The sequence below is a fragment of the Nicotiana sylvestris genome, chromosome 1 (assembly GCF_000393655.2).
Source record: "Nicotiana sylvestris chromosome 1, ASM39365v2, whole genome shotgun sequence".
NCBI classification, from domain to species: domain Eukaryota; kingdom Viridiplantae; phylum Streptophyta; class Magnoliopsida; order Solanales; family Solanaceae; genus Nicotiana; species Nicotiana sylvestris.
Genome location: NC_091057.1, coordinates 109,645,171 through 109,661,644, shown reverse-complemented (window position 1 = coordinate 109,661,644; position 16,474 = coordinate 109,645,171). Strand labels below are relative to the sequence as shown.

Genomic DNA, 16,474 nt, shown 5'->3' with positions numbered 1-16,474 from the left:
GGTATCAGGTCGTTTAATGAGGGTTGGCCCAACCCATTTGGAATTTTTTTTAGAAGAGATAAGGTTTAAAATAACCTCTCTAAAGAGAGGTTACCACACATTTAAATGTAGTGGGACTCTTCAAAGAGATTACTACACATTTAAGTGTAGTGGGAGCAGTTTTCCCATAACTGCTATCTTCCCTCTCCATATAAACATATGCTTTCTTCTTTTCTGAAAGACAATAGAGATAAAAAGCAAGAGTGGGATAAAAAATCTCTTCCCAATCAATACAAGTAGACATTTAGTTTGTGAAATTCTAACTTTGTTTCCAAGAGATTCAAAGTTCGACTTGGGGCAATTCTTTTGGTGGTGAGTTCAACAATTCTTCCGCTGTGTTGACAGGTACGCTAATGTTGTTCCCGTCCCGCGATTATTTTTATTATATTGGTATTAGAGCAATGTTTGCATGATCCAGTTATTCATGTAAATTGTCTTGAAATCGTTTTTTTTATAAGTTTAGGTTGAAATTTTTTTTATTGGCTAATTTTTGACAAGTTTCAGAGAAAATTGTTTCTGTTTTTTTGCGTTTTAGAAATAACGTGTTAAACATTTTTGACTAAAACTTATATAATCATATTTTACTCGTTTTGGGATTTTCAAAAATATATTATATGTGAAAAACGGATTAAAAACGAGTGAGATATGATATCTTGAAGATTGGTAATTGTTTTACTATTTTTCTGATAAAAAACTGCTTCTGTTTTTAGCATTTTAGCCATAACTTGTTAAATTGTTTTTGCCTAAAACTCATAAAATCATGTTCTACTAGTTTTGAAATTTTCGAAAATATATTATATGTAAAAAAACGAATTAAAAACAAGTGAGATATGATTTCTTGAAGATTGGTAGTTTTTTACTATTTTTCTGATAAAAAACTGCTTCTGTTTTCAGCATTTTTGAAATAACTTGTTAAATATTTTTGCCTAAAACTTATATATTCATGACATACTCGTTTTGGACTTTCCGAAAATATTTTTATGTGAAAAATGGAATCTTTCAACTTTAAAAACCCTTTTATGATCTTTTTTGTCTTCTATCAGAAATTTGTGACATACGTTGTCACATTAAATGGTAACAACCATATTTCTGATTCCTTGGTCCTATTTTAGATATGGCTGAACATGGACAAGTTCGAATTACTCCAAGTGGGAGTTCTCGAAGTCAAGAAAGGGGACAACATATAAGGGTATGTCGTCGCAAGACTTATTTCTATAATTATTTAGACTCGAAGCCTGAAGTCATCAGGAATGTCCCAAGGGTGAGACAATGAGGTAAGGGATCGAAGGGCTGAACGAATGGAAATAAAAAAGAAATTTAGGGAGTTAAAAGAATTTAAAATGGGCCCTAATGTTTCTATTCCTGAAATTATACATCTTTTTCAGTTAAAAAGAGCTGAATTGGCTAATTATGTAGAAATTACTGATTGGAAAGCATGAGCTATTTTAGTGGACTCTCTTTGAAAACCTTGGGGTGAAATTTTAACTGAGATTTATCATGATATTTGGCACAATGCACCTTTTAGCGTGTATGTGCAAGAGTTAGTATTCGATTGGTACATGTATGTCCTAGCAACATGTAAATTGTTATCATGTGATTTATCTTAATGAAATTTAAATTATGTTACTTGTCTCACCAGTTACATACATTGTTTATCATTTTTTTCTAATGGATTGAGACTTGAAATAAAGTACACACTAAGTAGAGATTTTAATATTAATTAAAATATTTAGATATAGATGATGAATGAAAACGTAGTGGTGACTGTTCGATTCTATGCTAAATGTAGAATTAATATTATAATTAATTTACTTGAATGTGTAATCACATGCATAAATTAAATGAAGTATATATTGATGAGTTAAACTTGTAATACTGTCTCTAATAACAGACATGACATCGAAAAGTATCATTGTTGACTTGAACAAGGGTGACAAACTGAATGGTGAAAATTACTGTTAGAATAGTTATGTAAATAGTAGTAAATAGCCCTAATCCCATATGTATTAGAAGTAGGACATGCTCTCAGGATCTCATGATTCTATATTGTGATAGTCAAGCGGCTATTGCATATACAAAAGATCCTAAGTATCACAGCAAGACCAAACACATTGACATCAAGTATAACTTTGTGAGAGACATGGTAGCAAGTGGAGAGATAAATTTACAATATATTTCCTACGCGAAACAAGATAGCTGATCCTTTTACAAAGGCGATATCTAGAGACCTGTTTGAGAAACATGTTATGACTCTAGGTTTGTGAAGGATATGAATATATTTATGTATTGTGAAATGACTTAGTATTATAATATACTCATCAAAATTTGACTCTTGAATTTATACTTATATCTCGTATGCATGCGATGAATGTTTTGTTGATAAAGTGTGTCGAACAAGTCGCAGGATTTGCTCTCAAACACGACCAATCTCCTCTTACGTTAAGAATCGTGAAAAGATGAGACCTTATAGAACCTTGGATAATGCGAGGTTATATTTACTTGTAGAGGTCGGTCTTTACAACTAATCACTTATGAATTTCACTATTCGATTATGACTTATTTTGTAAACCAGATGCAAGTTTCTCTAAGAAGATAGTTTGAGGATTATTGAAGTGAGAAACTCGGGTTAGACATTTGGAGGTGTTGAATGATTAAAAGAATAAGACACGCGTGCCAATATACGATGAGAACACCGTAACATGTGTTTCATACCACGTGTGTTATCGACCATGGGATAATAGAAGAATGAATCCCTGCTTCTTCATTGTGTGAGATCCCAAAGAAGTTACATTAACTTTTATTAGAATATCCTTTGACCTTTTACTGTTTCTTGAAGTCCTAATCAATGTTACTACTTTAGCATGCTACTAATAGCCATGAGTGATTCGGCACATGTCTAGGAAAGCAGTTGATTTGGAATGGAAAGATTCGAGTAGAAAGGGAAGCCAAATAAATAATTTGTTTTTGTAATTTAACTTGTATTCATAGGCCGACCATTACACTTACCATGAGGGTATCAAATGTAATTATGAATACAAAGTTAAACATGAACTCGAGTTCACCTCTTTCGAGGATGAGGGATTAAATGACTAGCTACTGGAGTAGCAGGTGATGTCTGGGGTGTAGCGAGATCCTTATGATAGTAGTGAATCCTTTCCGAATGTGATCGGATTTATACATAGAGCTTTAGAATAACCTTAATAGGTTTGAAACATATTATAGCTCTTGATGCTCGCAGGTCACACGAACTACTTGTCTGTATGAATTAAGTATGTTATTTAATCATGATACTGGTTTGAATTCCAGCCCATCATGAGTGAAGTGAGAGATGTTGGATATTGGATCCGGGTATCGGGTCGCTCCATGAGGGATGGCTCAACCCATTTGAAAAAGAAAGAATTTTAGAAGAGATAGGGTTTAAAGTAACCTCTTTAAAGAGAGGTTACAACACGTTTAAGTGTAGTGGGAGTAGTTTTCCCTCAACTGCTATCTTCCCTCTCCATATAAACATACGTTTTCTTCTTTTCTGAAAGACAATAGAGATAAAAAGTAAGAGTGTGATCAAAAATCTCTTCCCAATCAACACAAGAAGACATTTAGTTTATGAAATTCTAACTTTGTTTCCAAGAGATTCAAAATTCGACGTAGGGCAATTCTTTTGATAGTGAGTTCAACAATTCTTCCGCTGAGTTGACATGTACGCTAATGTTATTCTCGCTCCGTGATTATTTTCATTACATTTACAACCTTCGTTTTTCATCACAAAGCACTATGGATTGAATGGAAAAGAGTTAATCAACACATGTGTGTTTCCTACTGTTGTCAATACTTTATCTTCCATAGTATAGAGGAACGCTTATCATCTGTGGCTTCTTGTAATACAGATAATGTACTTTCTTGCTTACCAAGCGCCATTGTCACACCTCCTTTTTTACTTACACCCCGTAAAAGGTATAAATACAAGGGAGTTTTTCCAATTAAAGGACAATCGAAACGGAATTAATTATTTAGAGTCGCCACTTGGGAGGTTTATGGTGTCCCAAGTCACCGGTTTAAAATCCCGAATCGAGGAAAGTTGACTCTATTCACAGTCCGCGAACACAGAAATCCGGGTAAAGAATTCTGTTAACCCGAGAGAAGGTGTTAGACATTCCCAAATTCCGTGGTTCTAGCACGGTCACTCAACTGTCATATTCGGCTTAATTATCTAATTTTTTAACGATTATAAACCTATGTGCAATTTTTAACTTTTAACCGCCTTTATTTAATTTTTAAAGATTGAACGTCGTTTAAAACGTGTTTTTGGATCGCGCCACATGAAATGCACCCGCACTCCTAAACACATTTTAGTCAACATTTTAAAATTTTGATTTGGGTCACATGAAATGCCCACCCGAGTTTAGGAAGGTAGTATTATTAAAATAACACGCCTAAAGCAACTACGCGTTTGTAACTTTATGAGGGCCATGGAAAATTTGCTAAATGGCACACCTCGATTTCTAAGGAATCGTAATTATGTCACGCGAACGTGTACACAATCACGATGATAAATTAAAAGCACGCCGAAGTGTTCTACATTGGATTGTTTTCTACTTTAAGATCAATGTAACGTGAGGCTCAGAATTCAAAATAAAACTAAGACTCAAATACACTTTATCTCTAAAATCGCTTGGTCCAATTAGCTCCAATTACTCCTGCAGTCAAGCTATTTTGTGACTGGTTTAAGCCAAACCGATTCTTTCACAATATGTACAACAACGAAATATATTGAAAACCTCGAAAAACAACAGAAGGAACAATTTCAAACCATAACTCACCAACGAAATCAATGAATTTACAAAGGAAACATATTTGAGAATTACTAACACCTTTAAAAGTATTGTGCTCAAGATGAAACTTATTTAGTAACGTGAAGATCTGATACTCTTAGCAAACTGGTAATAACCGGAGATTAAACAAACATGCAACAACAATTCTAATAGGTAATAATATCGATGGTATAATCACAAGCAATTCAACAAAATAACACACAGCCCATAGGAAATCCGTGCCATTTTCATTCCAATAGATAAAAATATTAAGGCAGCAACGTAGAGAATTGGACCTCAGTAACAAAATCTGAAATTTCAAAACCACGGACAAGATCAATATTGGAACGTCTTATCGGAAATCTCAAACGGGACCGGAACCATTAAACAGAACCTCACCGGCGACCATATTAATTGACAAAATCCCCCATGAAATCTTGAAAACCAGTAGATGACAAACTTGAACCATAACTCAAATGGAAGACGATGAACTAAGCTCCAAAATGAAACTGCGAACGACGGAGTCTTCGGAAAGCTAAGGAACGAACCACGACCATTTCTTATGTTCGTAATATGGCGTCTTCAAACCTCAAGCCAATAATAGGGAAACTTAAACGACTAGCTTTCAATGGAAATAGACATCGCTGAGGACCCGCCGGCGATGGAGATGAGGCCCAAAAAAATGAGAGAGAGGCAGTTATTAAGGGAAGCAACTGAAGGATGGTGGTCCACGATCAGATTTGAAGATGATGGTTTGAAGCCATTCTGTGATCGTGCGGAGGAGGTTTCTGTGCGTGGTCGCCGGTTTGGTTGAAGGTGGAAACGATGGTGATAAGAGTGAGCTTGGTGAGGGCGACGGGCAGCTGTCCCTTGTGTGAGAGAGATCTGGAGGTGGGGTGGGGCTAGTGGAGATCGCTGATGGGCTCGAGGTGTTGTTTTTGGTTCAGCCGAAAACCATGGACATGGTTGCTTGGTCTTCAAGATTGGGGTCCTCTAGGGTTTTCTTTGAGGAAGATGATGAAGCTTGGCTGGGGGGGGGGCGGTCGTTCCTTGCGCAACTGGTCGTCAATTTCTTTTTGTTTTTCAGCCCTTTTTTTGTTCTTTTCTGTTTTTCTTCTTTTTATATTGTAGATTATAGGGTTTTTAGGTTAAGGGGTATGGTCCTAGGAATTATGGGCTAGGTCCAAAATTAGGCCTAAAAATGGGTTGCTCGAGCCTAAGTTCTATTCTTTCCCTGCAAACGGGATTAAAAATACGGTCCCATTTATTAATTAATCCTACTATTCAAAAAAAATTATTAAAATAAAACTAACCATTAAAACAAATCTATTTTTGGTATTTTCAAATATCATATTAAAATAAAAATACGATACTATTTTTGTATTTTTTTTAAGATTAAAAATGACTACAAAACATTAATGAACCTATTTTTGTAATTTTGTTTTCTTGTAATAAAATAAAGTAAAAAGTCAAAATTACTTAAAATATCTATATTATGCCTAAATTAAATATTTACGCGCTAAAATGTGAAAAATCTTGGGGAGGGTCAAAAATCACATGTCTACAGCTGCCCCTCTTTGACTGGAAAGACGTAGTATTTTCAGACAAAGAATGACTAGACAGGTTTTTGACCCGACCCTTATTTGGAGAGACTAAAATTATGAGAAAAGGGGAATGTGACCAAGCTCTGGTATCTGAGCTGCCTATATATCCTTGGCTATAAAGGAATCAGGCCACGTGTAGTTCAGAGGTGAGTGAGATGATGGAGTATGCCGAGGTGGAGAGCCGGTCGAGGTACCGTTCCATCGAGGTTCCGATCCGTAGTCCTGCTATTACATCAAAATCAAAACATGAAAAAGACTAGCTAAGCCTATCAATTACGAGTTACAAGATTTCTATCTATAAGTCTTCTGAAGCTTGATCTTGAGTCTTGAATGGTTCTTCATGCAAACTTTAGATTTGAACCTTGATGCTTGCTAGTTGCAGGTGCTAGTTCATCCTTCTTCAACTTTTCGGATCAAAACCAGGTATGCAATGCTTGTTACCTCGGCCATGTTTTGAGCAACCCACATCTTTCATCAACTTCTGCATTTGGATTCACTTCTTGCCTTTCTTTTTTTTTCTTTATTGTGACTAACTTCTGTTGATTACCTCGGATTGTTGACTCGCATTCTTGCCACGATATTCTTTGGTCGCTAACTTGACTTGCAATCTGAGATGTTTTTCCTTTTCTTTAAGTGGACGCCTGACTGTTGGACTCGAACTGTCTTCTCTTGTTACTTAACACTATTTTCCTTTGCACCTTGAACCATTTCCCCCTGAAATTTGAACTGTCTTCCTTCGAAATTGCTTTCCCTAGAAACTTGAGTTGTTTCCCCTTGTTCTCCAGGTGGGCGCCTGATTACAAGAAAATAAACAAAACAAAGAATTTTTTCTGCCCCAGTTTGCACTAGGAAGATTTGTGAGTTGTTAGCAAAATTGTAAATCACTTGTACTATTGATGAAATGATGAAATTAAAGTAAAGAATAGACTAGGAACACTATAAACTAAGCTTGACTAAAGTAAAAACTCACCCTATTCTCCAGGCGGGGCCCCTGACTGCTAACTTGAAATGTGTTCCCTGCTCTCTAGGCGGGCTCCTGACCGCTGAACTTGAATGTATTCCCTGCTCTCCAGGCGGGCTCCTGACTGCTAACTTGAAATGTATTCCCTGCTCTCTAGGCGGGCTCCTGACTTCACAACATAGACAAAACAAAGAAAATTTTCTGCCCCGATTTGGTGGCTGGGCACAGATGTAAGTGTAAAATGGATCACATTACCAAATATCAATAAGAACTTGAAAGCTAAAACTTGAATTGTACTCTCTTGTTCTCCAGGCGGGCTCCTGATTGTTGACTTGAAAGTATTCCCTGCTTTCCAGGCAGGCTCCTAACTTCAACAAAGAATTCGACAGCTAAAATTTAGGTTTTACTCCCTTGTTCTCCAGGCGGGCTCCTGATTTCAACATGAAAATATTCCCTACTCTCCAGGCGGGCTCCTGACTTCAACTTGAAATGTATTCCCTGCTCTCTAGGCGGGCTCCTGACTTCAACATGAAATGTATTCCCTGCTCTCCAGGCGAGCTCCTGACTTCAACTTGACAAAACAAAGAATTTGAACGCTAAAACTTAAATTGTACTCCCTTGTTCTCCAGGCGGGCTCCTGATTTCAACTTGAACTGTATTCCATGCTCTCCAGGCGGGCTCCTGACTTTAACTTGAAATGTATTCCCTGCTCTCCAGGCGGGCTCCTGACTTCAACTTGACAAAACAAAAAATTTGAAAGCTAAAACTTAAATTGTACTCCCTTGTTCTCCAGGCGGTCTCCTGACTGCTAACTTGAAAGTATTCCCTGCTCTCTAGGCGGGCTCCTGACTTCAACATAGACAAAACAAAAAATTTGAAAGCTAAAACTTAAATTGTACTCCCTTGTTCTCTAGGCGGGCTCCTGATTTCAACAAAATAGACAAAAACAAAGAAAATTTTTCTTCCCCAGTTTGGTAATTGGGCACATATGTGAGTGTTAAACTGAGTCATATTACCAAATATTACTAAGAATTTGAAAGTTAGGTCCCATTATGCAGGAGGGGGGGCTGACAACTCTTAACTAAATGATAATTTTAAATCTAAGTTATATCTTCTACAAGTGTGACTTCTGCTAAATCTTGCTATCTAAGAGAATCTTTAAACTACTCCCCATTATCTAGGAGAGTCCTGAAAATCAAAGGTCAAATTTTATCTTAAGGGTGACAACTTTCATGTCTAAATTATACTACCCTACAGTAGAGTTTACGCCTAATGTTATTATCTAATCGAAATCTTAAAGCTAACTCCCATTATTCAGGAGGGTCCTGGAAACTCCTAATTGAATCCTATCTTGAACATGCAAACTTCTAAGCTAACTTATATTCTTTTGGGATACATTTATGCTAGATTATGCTATTTCTGAACTTTAAACTAGGTCTCGTTTTCCAGGAGGGTCCTGAAAGTTTACGGTCAAACCTGTCTGGTGTTTGCTTTTCCTTGCGGAGGGTTTCTCCAAAACAAACGAAATTTTCTGCCCCTATTTCAATCAAAGAAAAATATTGTCAGTTTAAAATGTGGTGGTTGGTTTGTGGCCTTGACTTTGAGGACATTTTCTCCTTCACTTCCCATGATAAATTTGATTTCCACTCGAAGACCTTGATTGTTTATTGATTGACCACTTTTTGTCACCCTTATCACGGAAAATACTTCTGATCCATTCCAACCCAATACCCTTCATATATTGCATTGTGCTCTTTCATGTACTAAACCTTTGTGTTTCTCATGAATCTCAAAGCACGACAATTGCCACCCACTCATCGCGCATGTTGTTTTTTCTTGACTTAAACCACTGGCCCTGGCCTTGAGGTCTGTTGCTCCTTCACTTGCCACGAACTTTGATTTCTGCTTGGAAGACCTCGCTTGTCACTGGTTAAACACTTTTTTTGTTGATCTCATCACAGAGAATACCTTTGACCCGTTCACCCAACATCCTTTATCTGTTGCACTGTTCATGAATTGAAATATACCAAACCTTTGTATTTCTCATGGACCCCAAAACATGTTGATTGCTACCAACTCAGTGCGTTTGTTGTTCTTTCCTAACTTATGCCACTTTTGATGTGCTGGCCAGATCCCATTTTGTGCAATTGGAAAGCTGGTGGCAAATTTTGAAGTCATTTCTCACTTATTTTGACCAAACAGACTCAGGAAGAAGAAGTAAACAAGACAAAAGGAACAAAGTAAAGAACAAAGGAAAGAGATGATTCCTAACAAGAAAACTACAAAGTAGAAACCTATCAGATGTGGATACCAACTCTAATGACCATGACATGCACCTGTAGCCTATTTTGTTGAGCAAGTCTGATGTTCAACCCCTGTTATACCTCTAAACCGTGAAACTGGGCTTCAATGCTCCGATCATCCAATCTGATTCACAATCCTTATTCGACTTATAGTGCCCAAAGGGTTTTCACCATCAAGCCTCTCTCATTTTGTTCTTTCTCTCAACTTACCGTCGCTTTATGGTGCCCACGAGGGTTTTTACCAATAAGACTCTCTCATTTTTGGATTTCTCTCAGCTCTCGTTGCCCTACGCTGCCCGCGAGGGTTTTCCCCAATAAAACTCTCTCATTTTTGGATTTATCTCAGCTCCAATTTCCCTACGGTACCCGCGAGGGTTTTCCCCAATAAGACTCTCTCATTTTTGGATTTCTCTCAGCTCTCATTGCCCTACGCTGCCGATGAGGGTTTTCACCAATAAGACTCTCTTATTTTCATTATTTTTCTACTTGGACCAGAGTGTTGCTCCTGATATGAATTACCTCTCCTTGCTTGACTTGACATTTCTCGAAGACTGATCGGAAGGTCTTTCTTTGGACCGTAACGTGGGATTTTGGATAGGGTTAAAAAGAAAGGATATCAAAGGCTCAAAACAATTCTCATGGGTTCAAAATTACAACTTTCAGAATCAGATTTCTTACAACAACCACAACTTCTGCCCCAGTTTCTTGCTCAGGGACTTTTGGATTTTTATTTTGATGGGACCGAACCGTGAGGTTGCCTACGTATCCTTTAAAGGAACCAGGTCGAACGTAGTTCATGTCATAGAAATTACTTTGTTGTTATGTTTTTTTCTTTTCTCTCTCTTCTCTTTTTTTTCCCTTTTGCTTTTCTTTTTTTCTTTTTATTGTTTTTCTTTTCTTTTCTCTTTTCTTCTTTTTCTTTTTTTTTCTTCTCTTTTTTTTTCTTTCTTTCTCTTTCCTTTTCTTTCTCTTTTTCTTTCTTCCTTTTCTTATCTTTCATGCTTGTGTTTCTGATATTCGCTACTGATTCCGAAAGAGGGGTATGAAAGAAAATAAATAAGGCTCAAAAGGGGTGACGGGGGATAAAGTGTTTAGATAGCAGAACAAAATGCCTTCGTCATTCCAACCTTCAAAACATGTCAAGTACAAACAACGCAATTAAACAAACCAAGGAAAACATTCGTAACATCTTTTGGTTGCGCCAGACTTGATGACCGTACCCACATATTCGCCTTCTACATTTGTTATATACAAAGCACCATTGGACAACACTTTCACTCTCATTACCACGAACGGCCCCCTACAAATTTGGGGTAAACTTGCTTTTATCTTCAAATTGATGCGGCAGGATGCATTTCAATAGGGGTTCTTTATGTTCTATCTGCCCCAGTTTCACACAATTTAGGCTTGAAGTGATCTAAAATGTGTCACACCTCCTTTTTACGCACCCGCAGGGCGCAAGGGAGTTTTTTCCAATTAAAGGACAATCGAAACGGGATTGGTTTAATTATTTCAGAGTCGCCACTTGGGAGATTTAGGGTGTCCCAAGTCACCAATTTTAATCCCGAATCGAGGAAAATAATGACTCTATATTACAGTCTGCGTACCAGAAATCTAGATAAGGAATTCTGTTAACCCGGGAGAAGGTGTTAGGCATTCCCGAGTTCCGTGGTTCTAGCACGGTCGCTCAACTGTTATATTTGGCTTATTTATCTGATTTTTAATACACTATGAACTTATGTGCAAATTTATCTTTTAACCGCTTTACTATTATTGTTTTTAGGAGAATGTGAACATCGTTTAAAACACGTCTTTGGACTGCGTCACATGAAATGCACCCACAATCCGGAACGCGTTTTATTTGATGTTTTGAGATTTGGATTTGGGTCGCATGAAATGCACACCCGAGCTTAAGAAAGTAAATTATTAAACACGCGCCTAAAGAGACTATCGCGTTATTATTTTTTTTTTGCGGAGGCCGCGAAATTCGCTAAACGGCCCTCCTGAATTCTAAGTAATTTTAAACAAGTATTTACTGAGGGCCCCGCAATTTGTATTTTTTATTCGGCGAGGCTCATGTCATTCTTATTTTTTAAAGAATTTGTAACGTCATGGAAATGCATCTCGGGCCACGCCACAATCAATGCGCCCGTGACTAGAGACATATTTCGACTCCGTTGAGATTTGGATTTGGGTCACATAAATGTGCACCCGAATTTAGGGAGATAACATTATTAAAGGCGCGCCTAAAGCAACTAGCGCATTATTATTTTTTTTGGTAGGGCCGTGAAATTTGCTAACGGCCCGTCCCGGAATCTAAGTATTTAATATATACACTTAGAGGGCCCCGCAATTTGTCCCTTTTATTTGGCGAGGCTCGTCTCATTTCACTTATTATTTTTTTTATTATTATTATTTATTTTTATTTTTATATTTTTAAAGGGATGCCATTTTTATGCCTTTAACAGTACTAAACCTTATAGCCTATTTACAACTGAAATCTCATAACTCGTTACAATTTTAATAAAAGGAATCTAGCAAAATGAGTGTTTTGGAAGTAATAACAACAAGTAATACTAGTTTTGTCCGAATGAACTAAGCAAGAGAAAAGACGAATAAATTAACGTTAAACTGTGTCATGGAACAACTAACCCTACTTAATTAAATGATATCACATAAACAAAAATATGTAACACCAAAAATGAACAAAACGCATATGGTGAAAACATAAGCAGAACATTATCGCATCAATTTATATATTGCATCTTCGAATGTTTAACGTAACATTTCCTTATCTAATGCTTGAAGTTTACTAACCTTTTGAACCTCGGCAAACTCAGGACGACAAACACGATTCCGACGGAACTTAAGCCGGACCTTTCTGAACGAAGAACAACGACGGAACCTCGGACAGCGCCTCGACGTACCGGACGACCTCGACGGAGAGTTTGGACCCCACAACTGTCGACGAGCAGGTGGGTTGGTTGAAGGTTTTGGACGTGAGGGTGCCGGCGTTAATGGAGGTGGGTTTTTGCTGGTTGCTTGGTCGCCGGGCAGTGGTCGACGGACTGGTTATGATGGAGGTGACGGGACTGAGTGGTCGTTTGGACGATGGTCGTCTGGTCGCGGTGGAAAGTGACTTGGTGGTGCAGCTGTTCCGGCGAGGAAGAACAGCGGCTGCTGCAATGATAGCAGCGGATGTGGGGGTCGTTTGACTTGAAGAAGTCAGAAAGGGTGGTTTCAGCGATGGTTATGGTCGTTTGAGCAGTTTGGTGGTCGACGGACTGGTGCGGGAGGTTGACGATGGCGGGGCTGCCGTTGGTCGTGGTCAGTAGGGTCGTTGATGCTGCAGCTGTTCCGGTGAGGAAGCAACAGCTGCTGCGTGATAGCAGTGGACGTGGGGGTGTGACCGGTTCAGTTGACGACGCAGTAGGGTTTTTGGGCGGGTTTTTTGAAGAAGACGGAGGAACAGTGGTCGTTTGGGCAGCTGGGACGTGGGAGGTTATGGCGTCGGGGCAGGTGGTCGACGGAGGGAAGGTGACAGTAAGGTTTTTCTTTCTTCTTCCTGCGAAGAAGATGATCCACAGTACCTCTTTCCAAAAATTCCAAATGCCTTCTCCTTTTTTTTTCCTTTCTTTTTTTCTCCTTCTGAACGTTTTTTTCCCTTTCTCTTTTAAGAAGAAAGAGGAACAGTAGTATGTTCCAAAGTCTCCAGTTTTTTTTCAACCTTTTTCAAAAAAAGTCCCCCCCTCTCTTTCGTCCGTTTTTCCTTTTTTATACAGTAACCCCCTTTTCCCAAAAAATTTTTAAAATCCCTTTTTCGTTGGTCCCCCCTTTCTTTGTGTTTGTCCGTGTTTCAATGCCCATGAAAATGAGCCCCACGCGTGGTGGGGTTCGAGGCATATGTCCCCCATGCGTGGTGGGGTTCCCCACGTGTCCTGGACACGGTTTATTATGGGCTAGGTCCGAAAATTAGGCCTAAAACCGGGTAGTTTGAACCCGAATATTATTCTTTTGCCCGGACCCGAGAAATAGGAATACGTTGCTTAACTAGTCCTATGTAAGCAAAATAACTACCAAAATAAGACTAGTATTTAAATGAAACCATATATTTTTAAATATTTTTCAAGATTTTAAAATAGCTACAAAAATATTAATAAAACTATTTTTTTGTAATTTTCGTAAATATTAAGATAAAATATGAAGTACTATTTTTTGTATTTTTTAAAGTTAAAATAACTATAACATATTAATAAAACTATTTTTTGTAATTTTCGTTTTTTTTTAATAAAGACAAAAATATGAAATAATATTTTTTGTATTAAAATGACTTCAAAACATTAATAGAATTATATATATTTTTTTGTTAATTTTCGAATTTATATAAAGTTCCAAAATAAAGTACAATTTTTTTGTATTTTTCAAGTTTATGAGAAATACATAAACTAAAATTTATATATATATTTTGTGATTTTTTCTTTTTGCAACAAAATAAGGTAAAATAGTTAAAATAGCTATACTAGACCCAATTTCACATATTCACGCTAAAAATGTGAAAATTCTCGGGGAGGGTCAAAAATCACGTGCTTACAGCTGCCCCTCTTTGACTGGAAACACGAAGAGTTTTCCGACAAAGAACGACTAGACGTGTTTTTGACCCGACCATTACTTGGACGGACTACACTTAAGGAAAGGGAGGGAATGTGACCGAGCCCTGGTATCTGAGCTGCCTACATATCCTTGGTTATACAGGAATCAGGCCACGTGTAGTTCGGGAATGAGAGAGATAGTGAAGTGTACCGAGGTGAAGAGCCGATCGAGGTGCCGTTCCGTTGAGGTTCCGGTCCGCGGTCCTGTCATTACAACAAAAATGAAAACTGAAAAAGACTAACTAAGCCTATCAGCTACTAGTTACAAGGATTCCTATCTCTTAAGTCTTCTGAAACTTGGTCTTGAGTCTTGAATGGTGCTTCATACAGACTTTTGGACTTGAACCTTGATACTTGCTAGTTGTAGGCGCTAGTTCTTGAGCAGATCACATTTGTTCTCCACATCCGTGCTTCGGATTCATTCATTTTTCTCTTTTTCTTTTTCTTCTTTTTTTCTTTTTGTTTTTTGTGACTAGCTTTTGTTGACCCTCTCAGACTGTTGACTCGCATTCTTGGGGCGAGATTCTTGTTGCTTCTATCTTGGATTGAGTGCTGGGGATTTTTGTTGTAATCCTTCTGCTCTCCAGTGGGTCACTGCTTGATTTTGAAAAATGTTTTCTCCGTTCTACAGGCGGGTCCCTGACAATCAAAACAAACAAAACAAACAAAATTTCCTAACCCAGTTTGTGCTGGGAAGGTTTGTGAGTCGTTAGCAAAATTGTAACTCACTTACACTACTGATGCAATGATGAGAGTGAACTAAAGACTAGGCTAGGATGTGCATCTCCTATGAGTAAAACCAAAACTCTTGCTAGCAAATGTGTCTGCTAAAATAAAACCTCAACGACTTAAACTAGAAAGTGTGTCTTCTATGGTTGAATCGGAATGAGCTAAACTAGGAAGTGCGTCTCCTAAGGGTGAAACTATTCTTAGGAAGTGCGTCTCCTATTGTGAAACTTGCTTAGGAAGTGCGTCTCCTATTGATGAAACTTGCTTTAGGAAGTGCGTCTCCTATGGTGAAACTTGCTTTAGGAAGTGCGTCTCCTATGGTGAAACTGACTTAGGAAGTGCGTCTCCTATGGGTGAAATGAACTTAGGAAGTGCGTCTCCTATGGTGAAACTGAACTTTAGGAAGTGCGTCTCCTATGGTGAAACTGACTTAGGAAGTGCGTCTCCTATGGGTGAAATGAACTTAGGAAGTGCGTCTCCTATGGTGAAACTGAACTTTAGGAAGTGCGTCTCCTATGGTGAAACTGACTTAGGAAGTGCGTCTCCTATGGGTGAAATGAACTTAGGAAGTGCGTCTCCTACTGGTGAAACTTATCTTAGGAAGTGCGTCTCCTACTGATAAAACTTGCTTAGGAAGTGCGTCTCCTACTGGTGAAACTTGCTTAGGAAGTGCGTCTCCTACTGGTGAAACTTGCTTAGGAAGTGCGTCTCCTACTGGTGAAACTTGCTTAGGAAGTGCGTCTCCTATTGGTGAAACTTGCTTTAGGAAGTGCGTCTCCTATGGTGAAACTGAACTTTAGGAAGTGCGTCTCCTATGGTGAAACTGACTTAGGAAGTGCGTCTCCTATGGGTGAAATGAACTTAGGAAGTGCGTCTCCTATGGTGAAACTGAACTTTAGGAAGTGCGTCTCCTATGGTGAAACTGACTTAGGAAGTGCGTCTCCTATGGGTGAAATGAACTTAGGAAGTGCGTCTCCTATGGTGAAACTGAACTTTAGGAAGTGCGTCTCCTATGGTGAAACTGACTTAGGAAGTGCGTCTCCTATGGGTGAAATGAACTTAGGAAGTGCGTCTCCTACTGGTGAAACTTATCTTAGGAAGTGCGTCTCCTACTGGTGAAACTTGCTTAGGAAGTGCGTCTCCTACTGGTGAAACTTGCTTAGGAAGTGCGTCTCCTACTGGTGAAACTTGCTTAGGAAGTGCGTCTCCTACTGGTGAAACTTGCTTTAGGAAGTGCGTCTCCTATGGTGAAACTGAACTTTAGGAAGTGCGTCTCCTATGGTGAAACTGACTTAGGAAGTGCGTCTCCTATGGGTGAAATGAACTTAGGAAGTGCGTCTCCTATGGTGAAACTGAACTTTAGGAAGTGCGTCTCCTATGG

The 16,474-nt window shown here is 38.4% G+C and overlaps 1 pseudogene; it reads right to left on the bottom strand.

Annotated features, from left to right (window-relative positions):
- Positions 1-3,861: 3,861 nt before the first annotated feature.
- Positions 3,862-16,474, bottom strand: part of LOC104222004 (telomerase reverse transcriptase-like) — a 74,842-nt pseudogene continuing 62,229 nt past the window's right edge.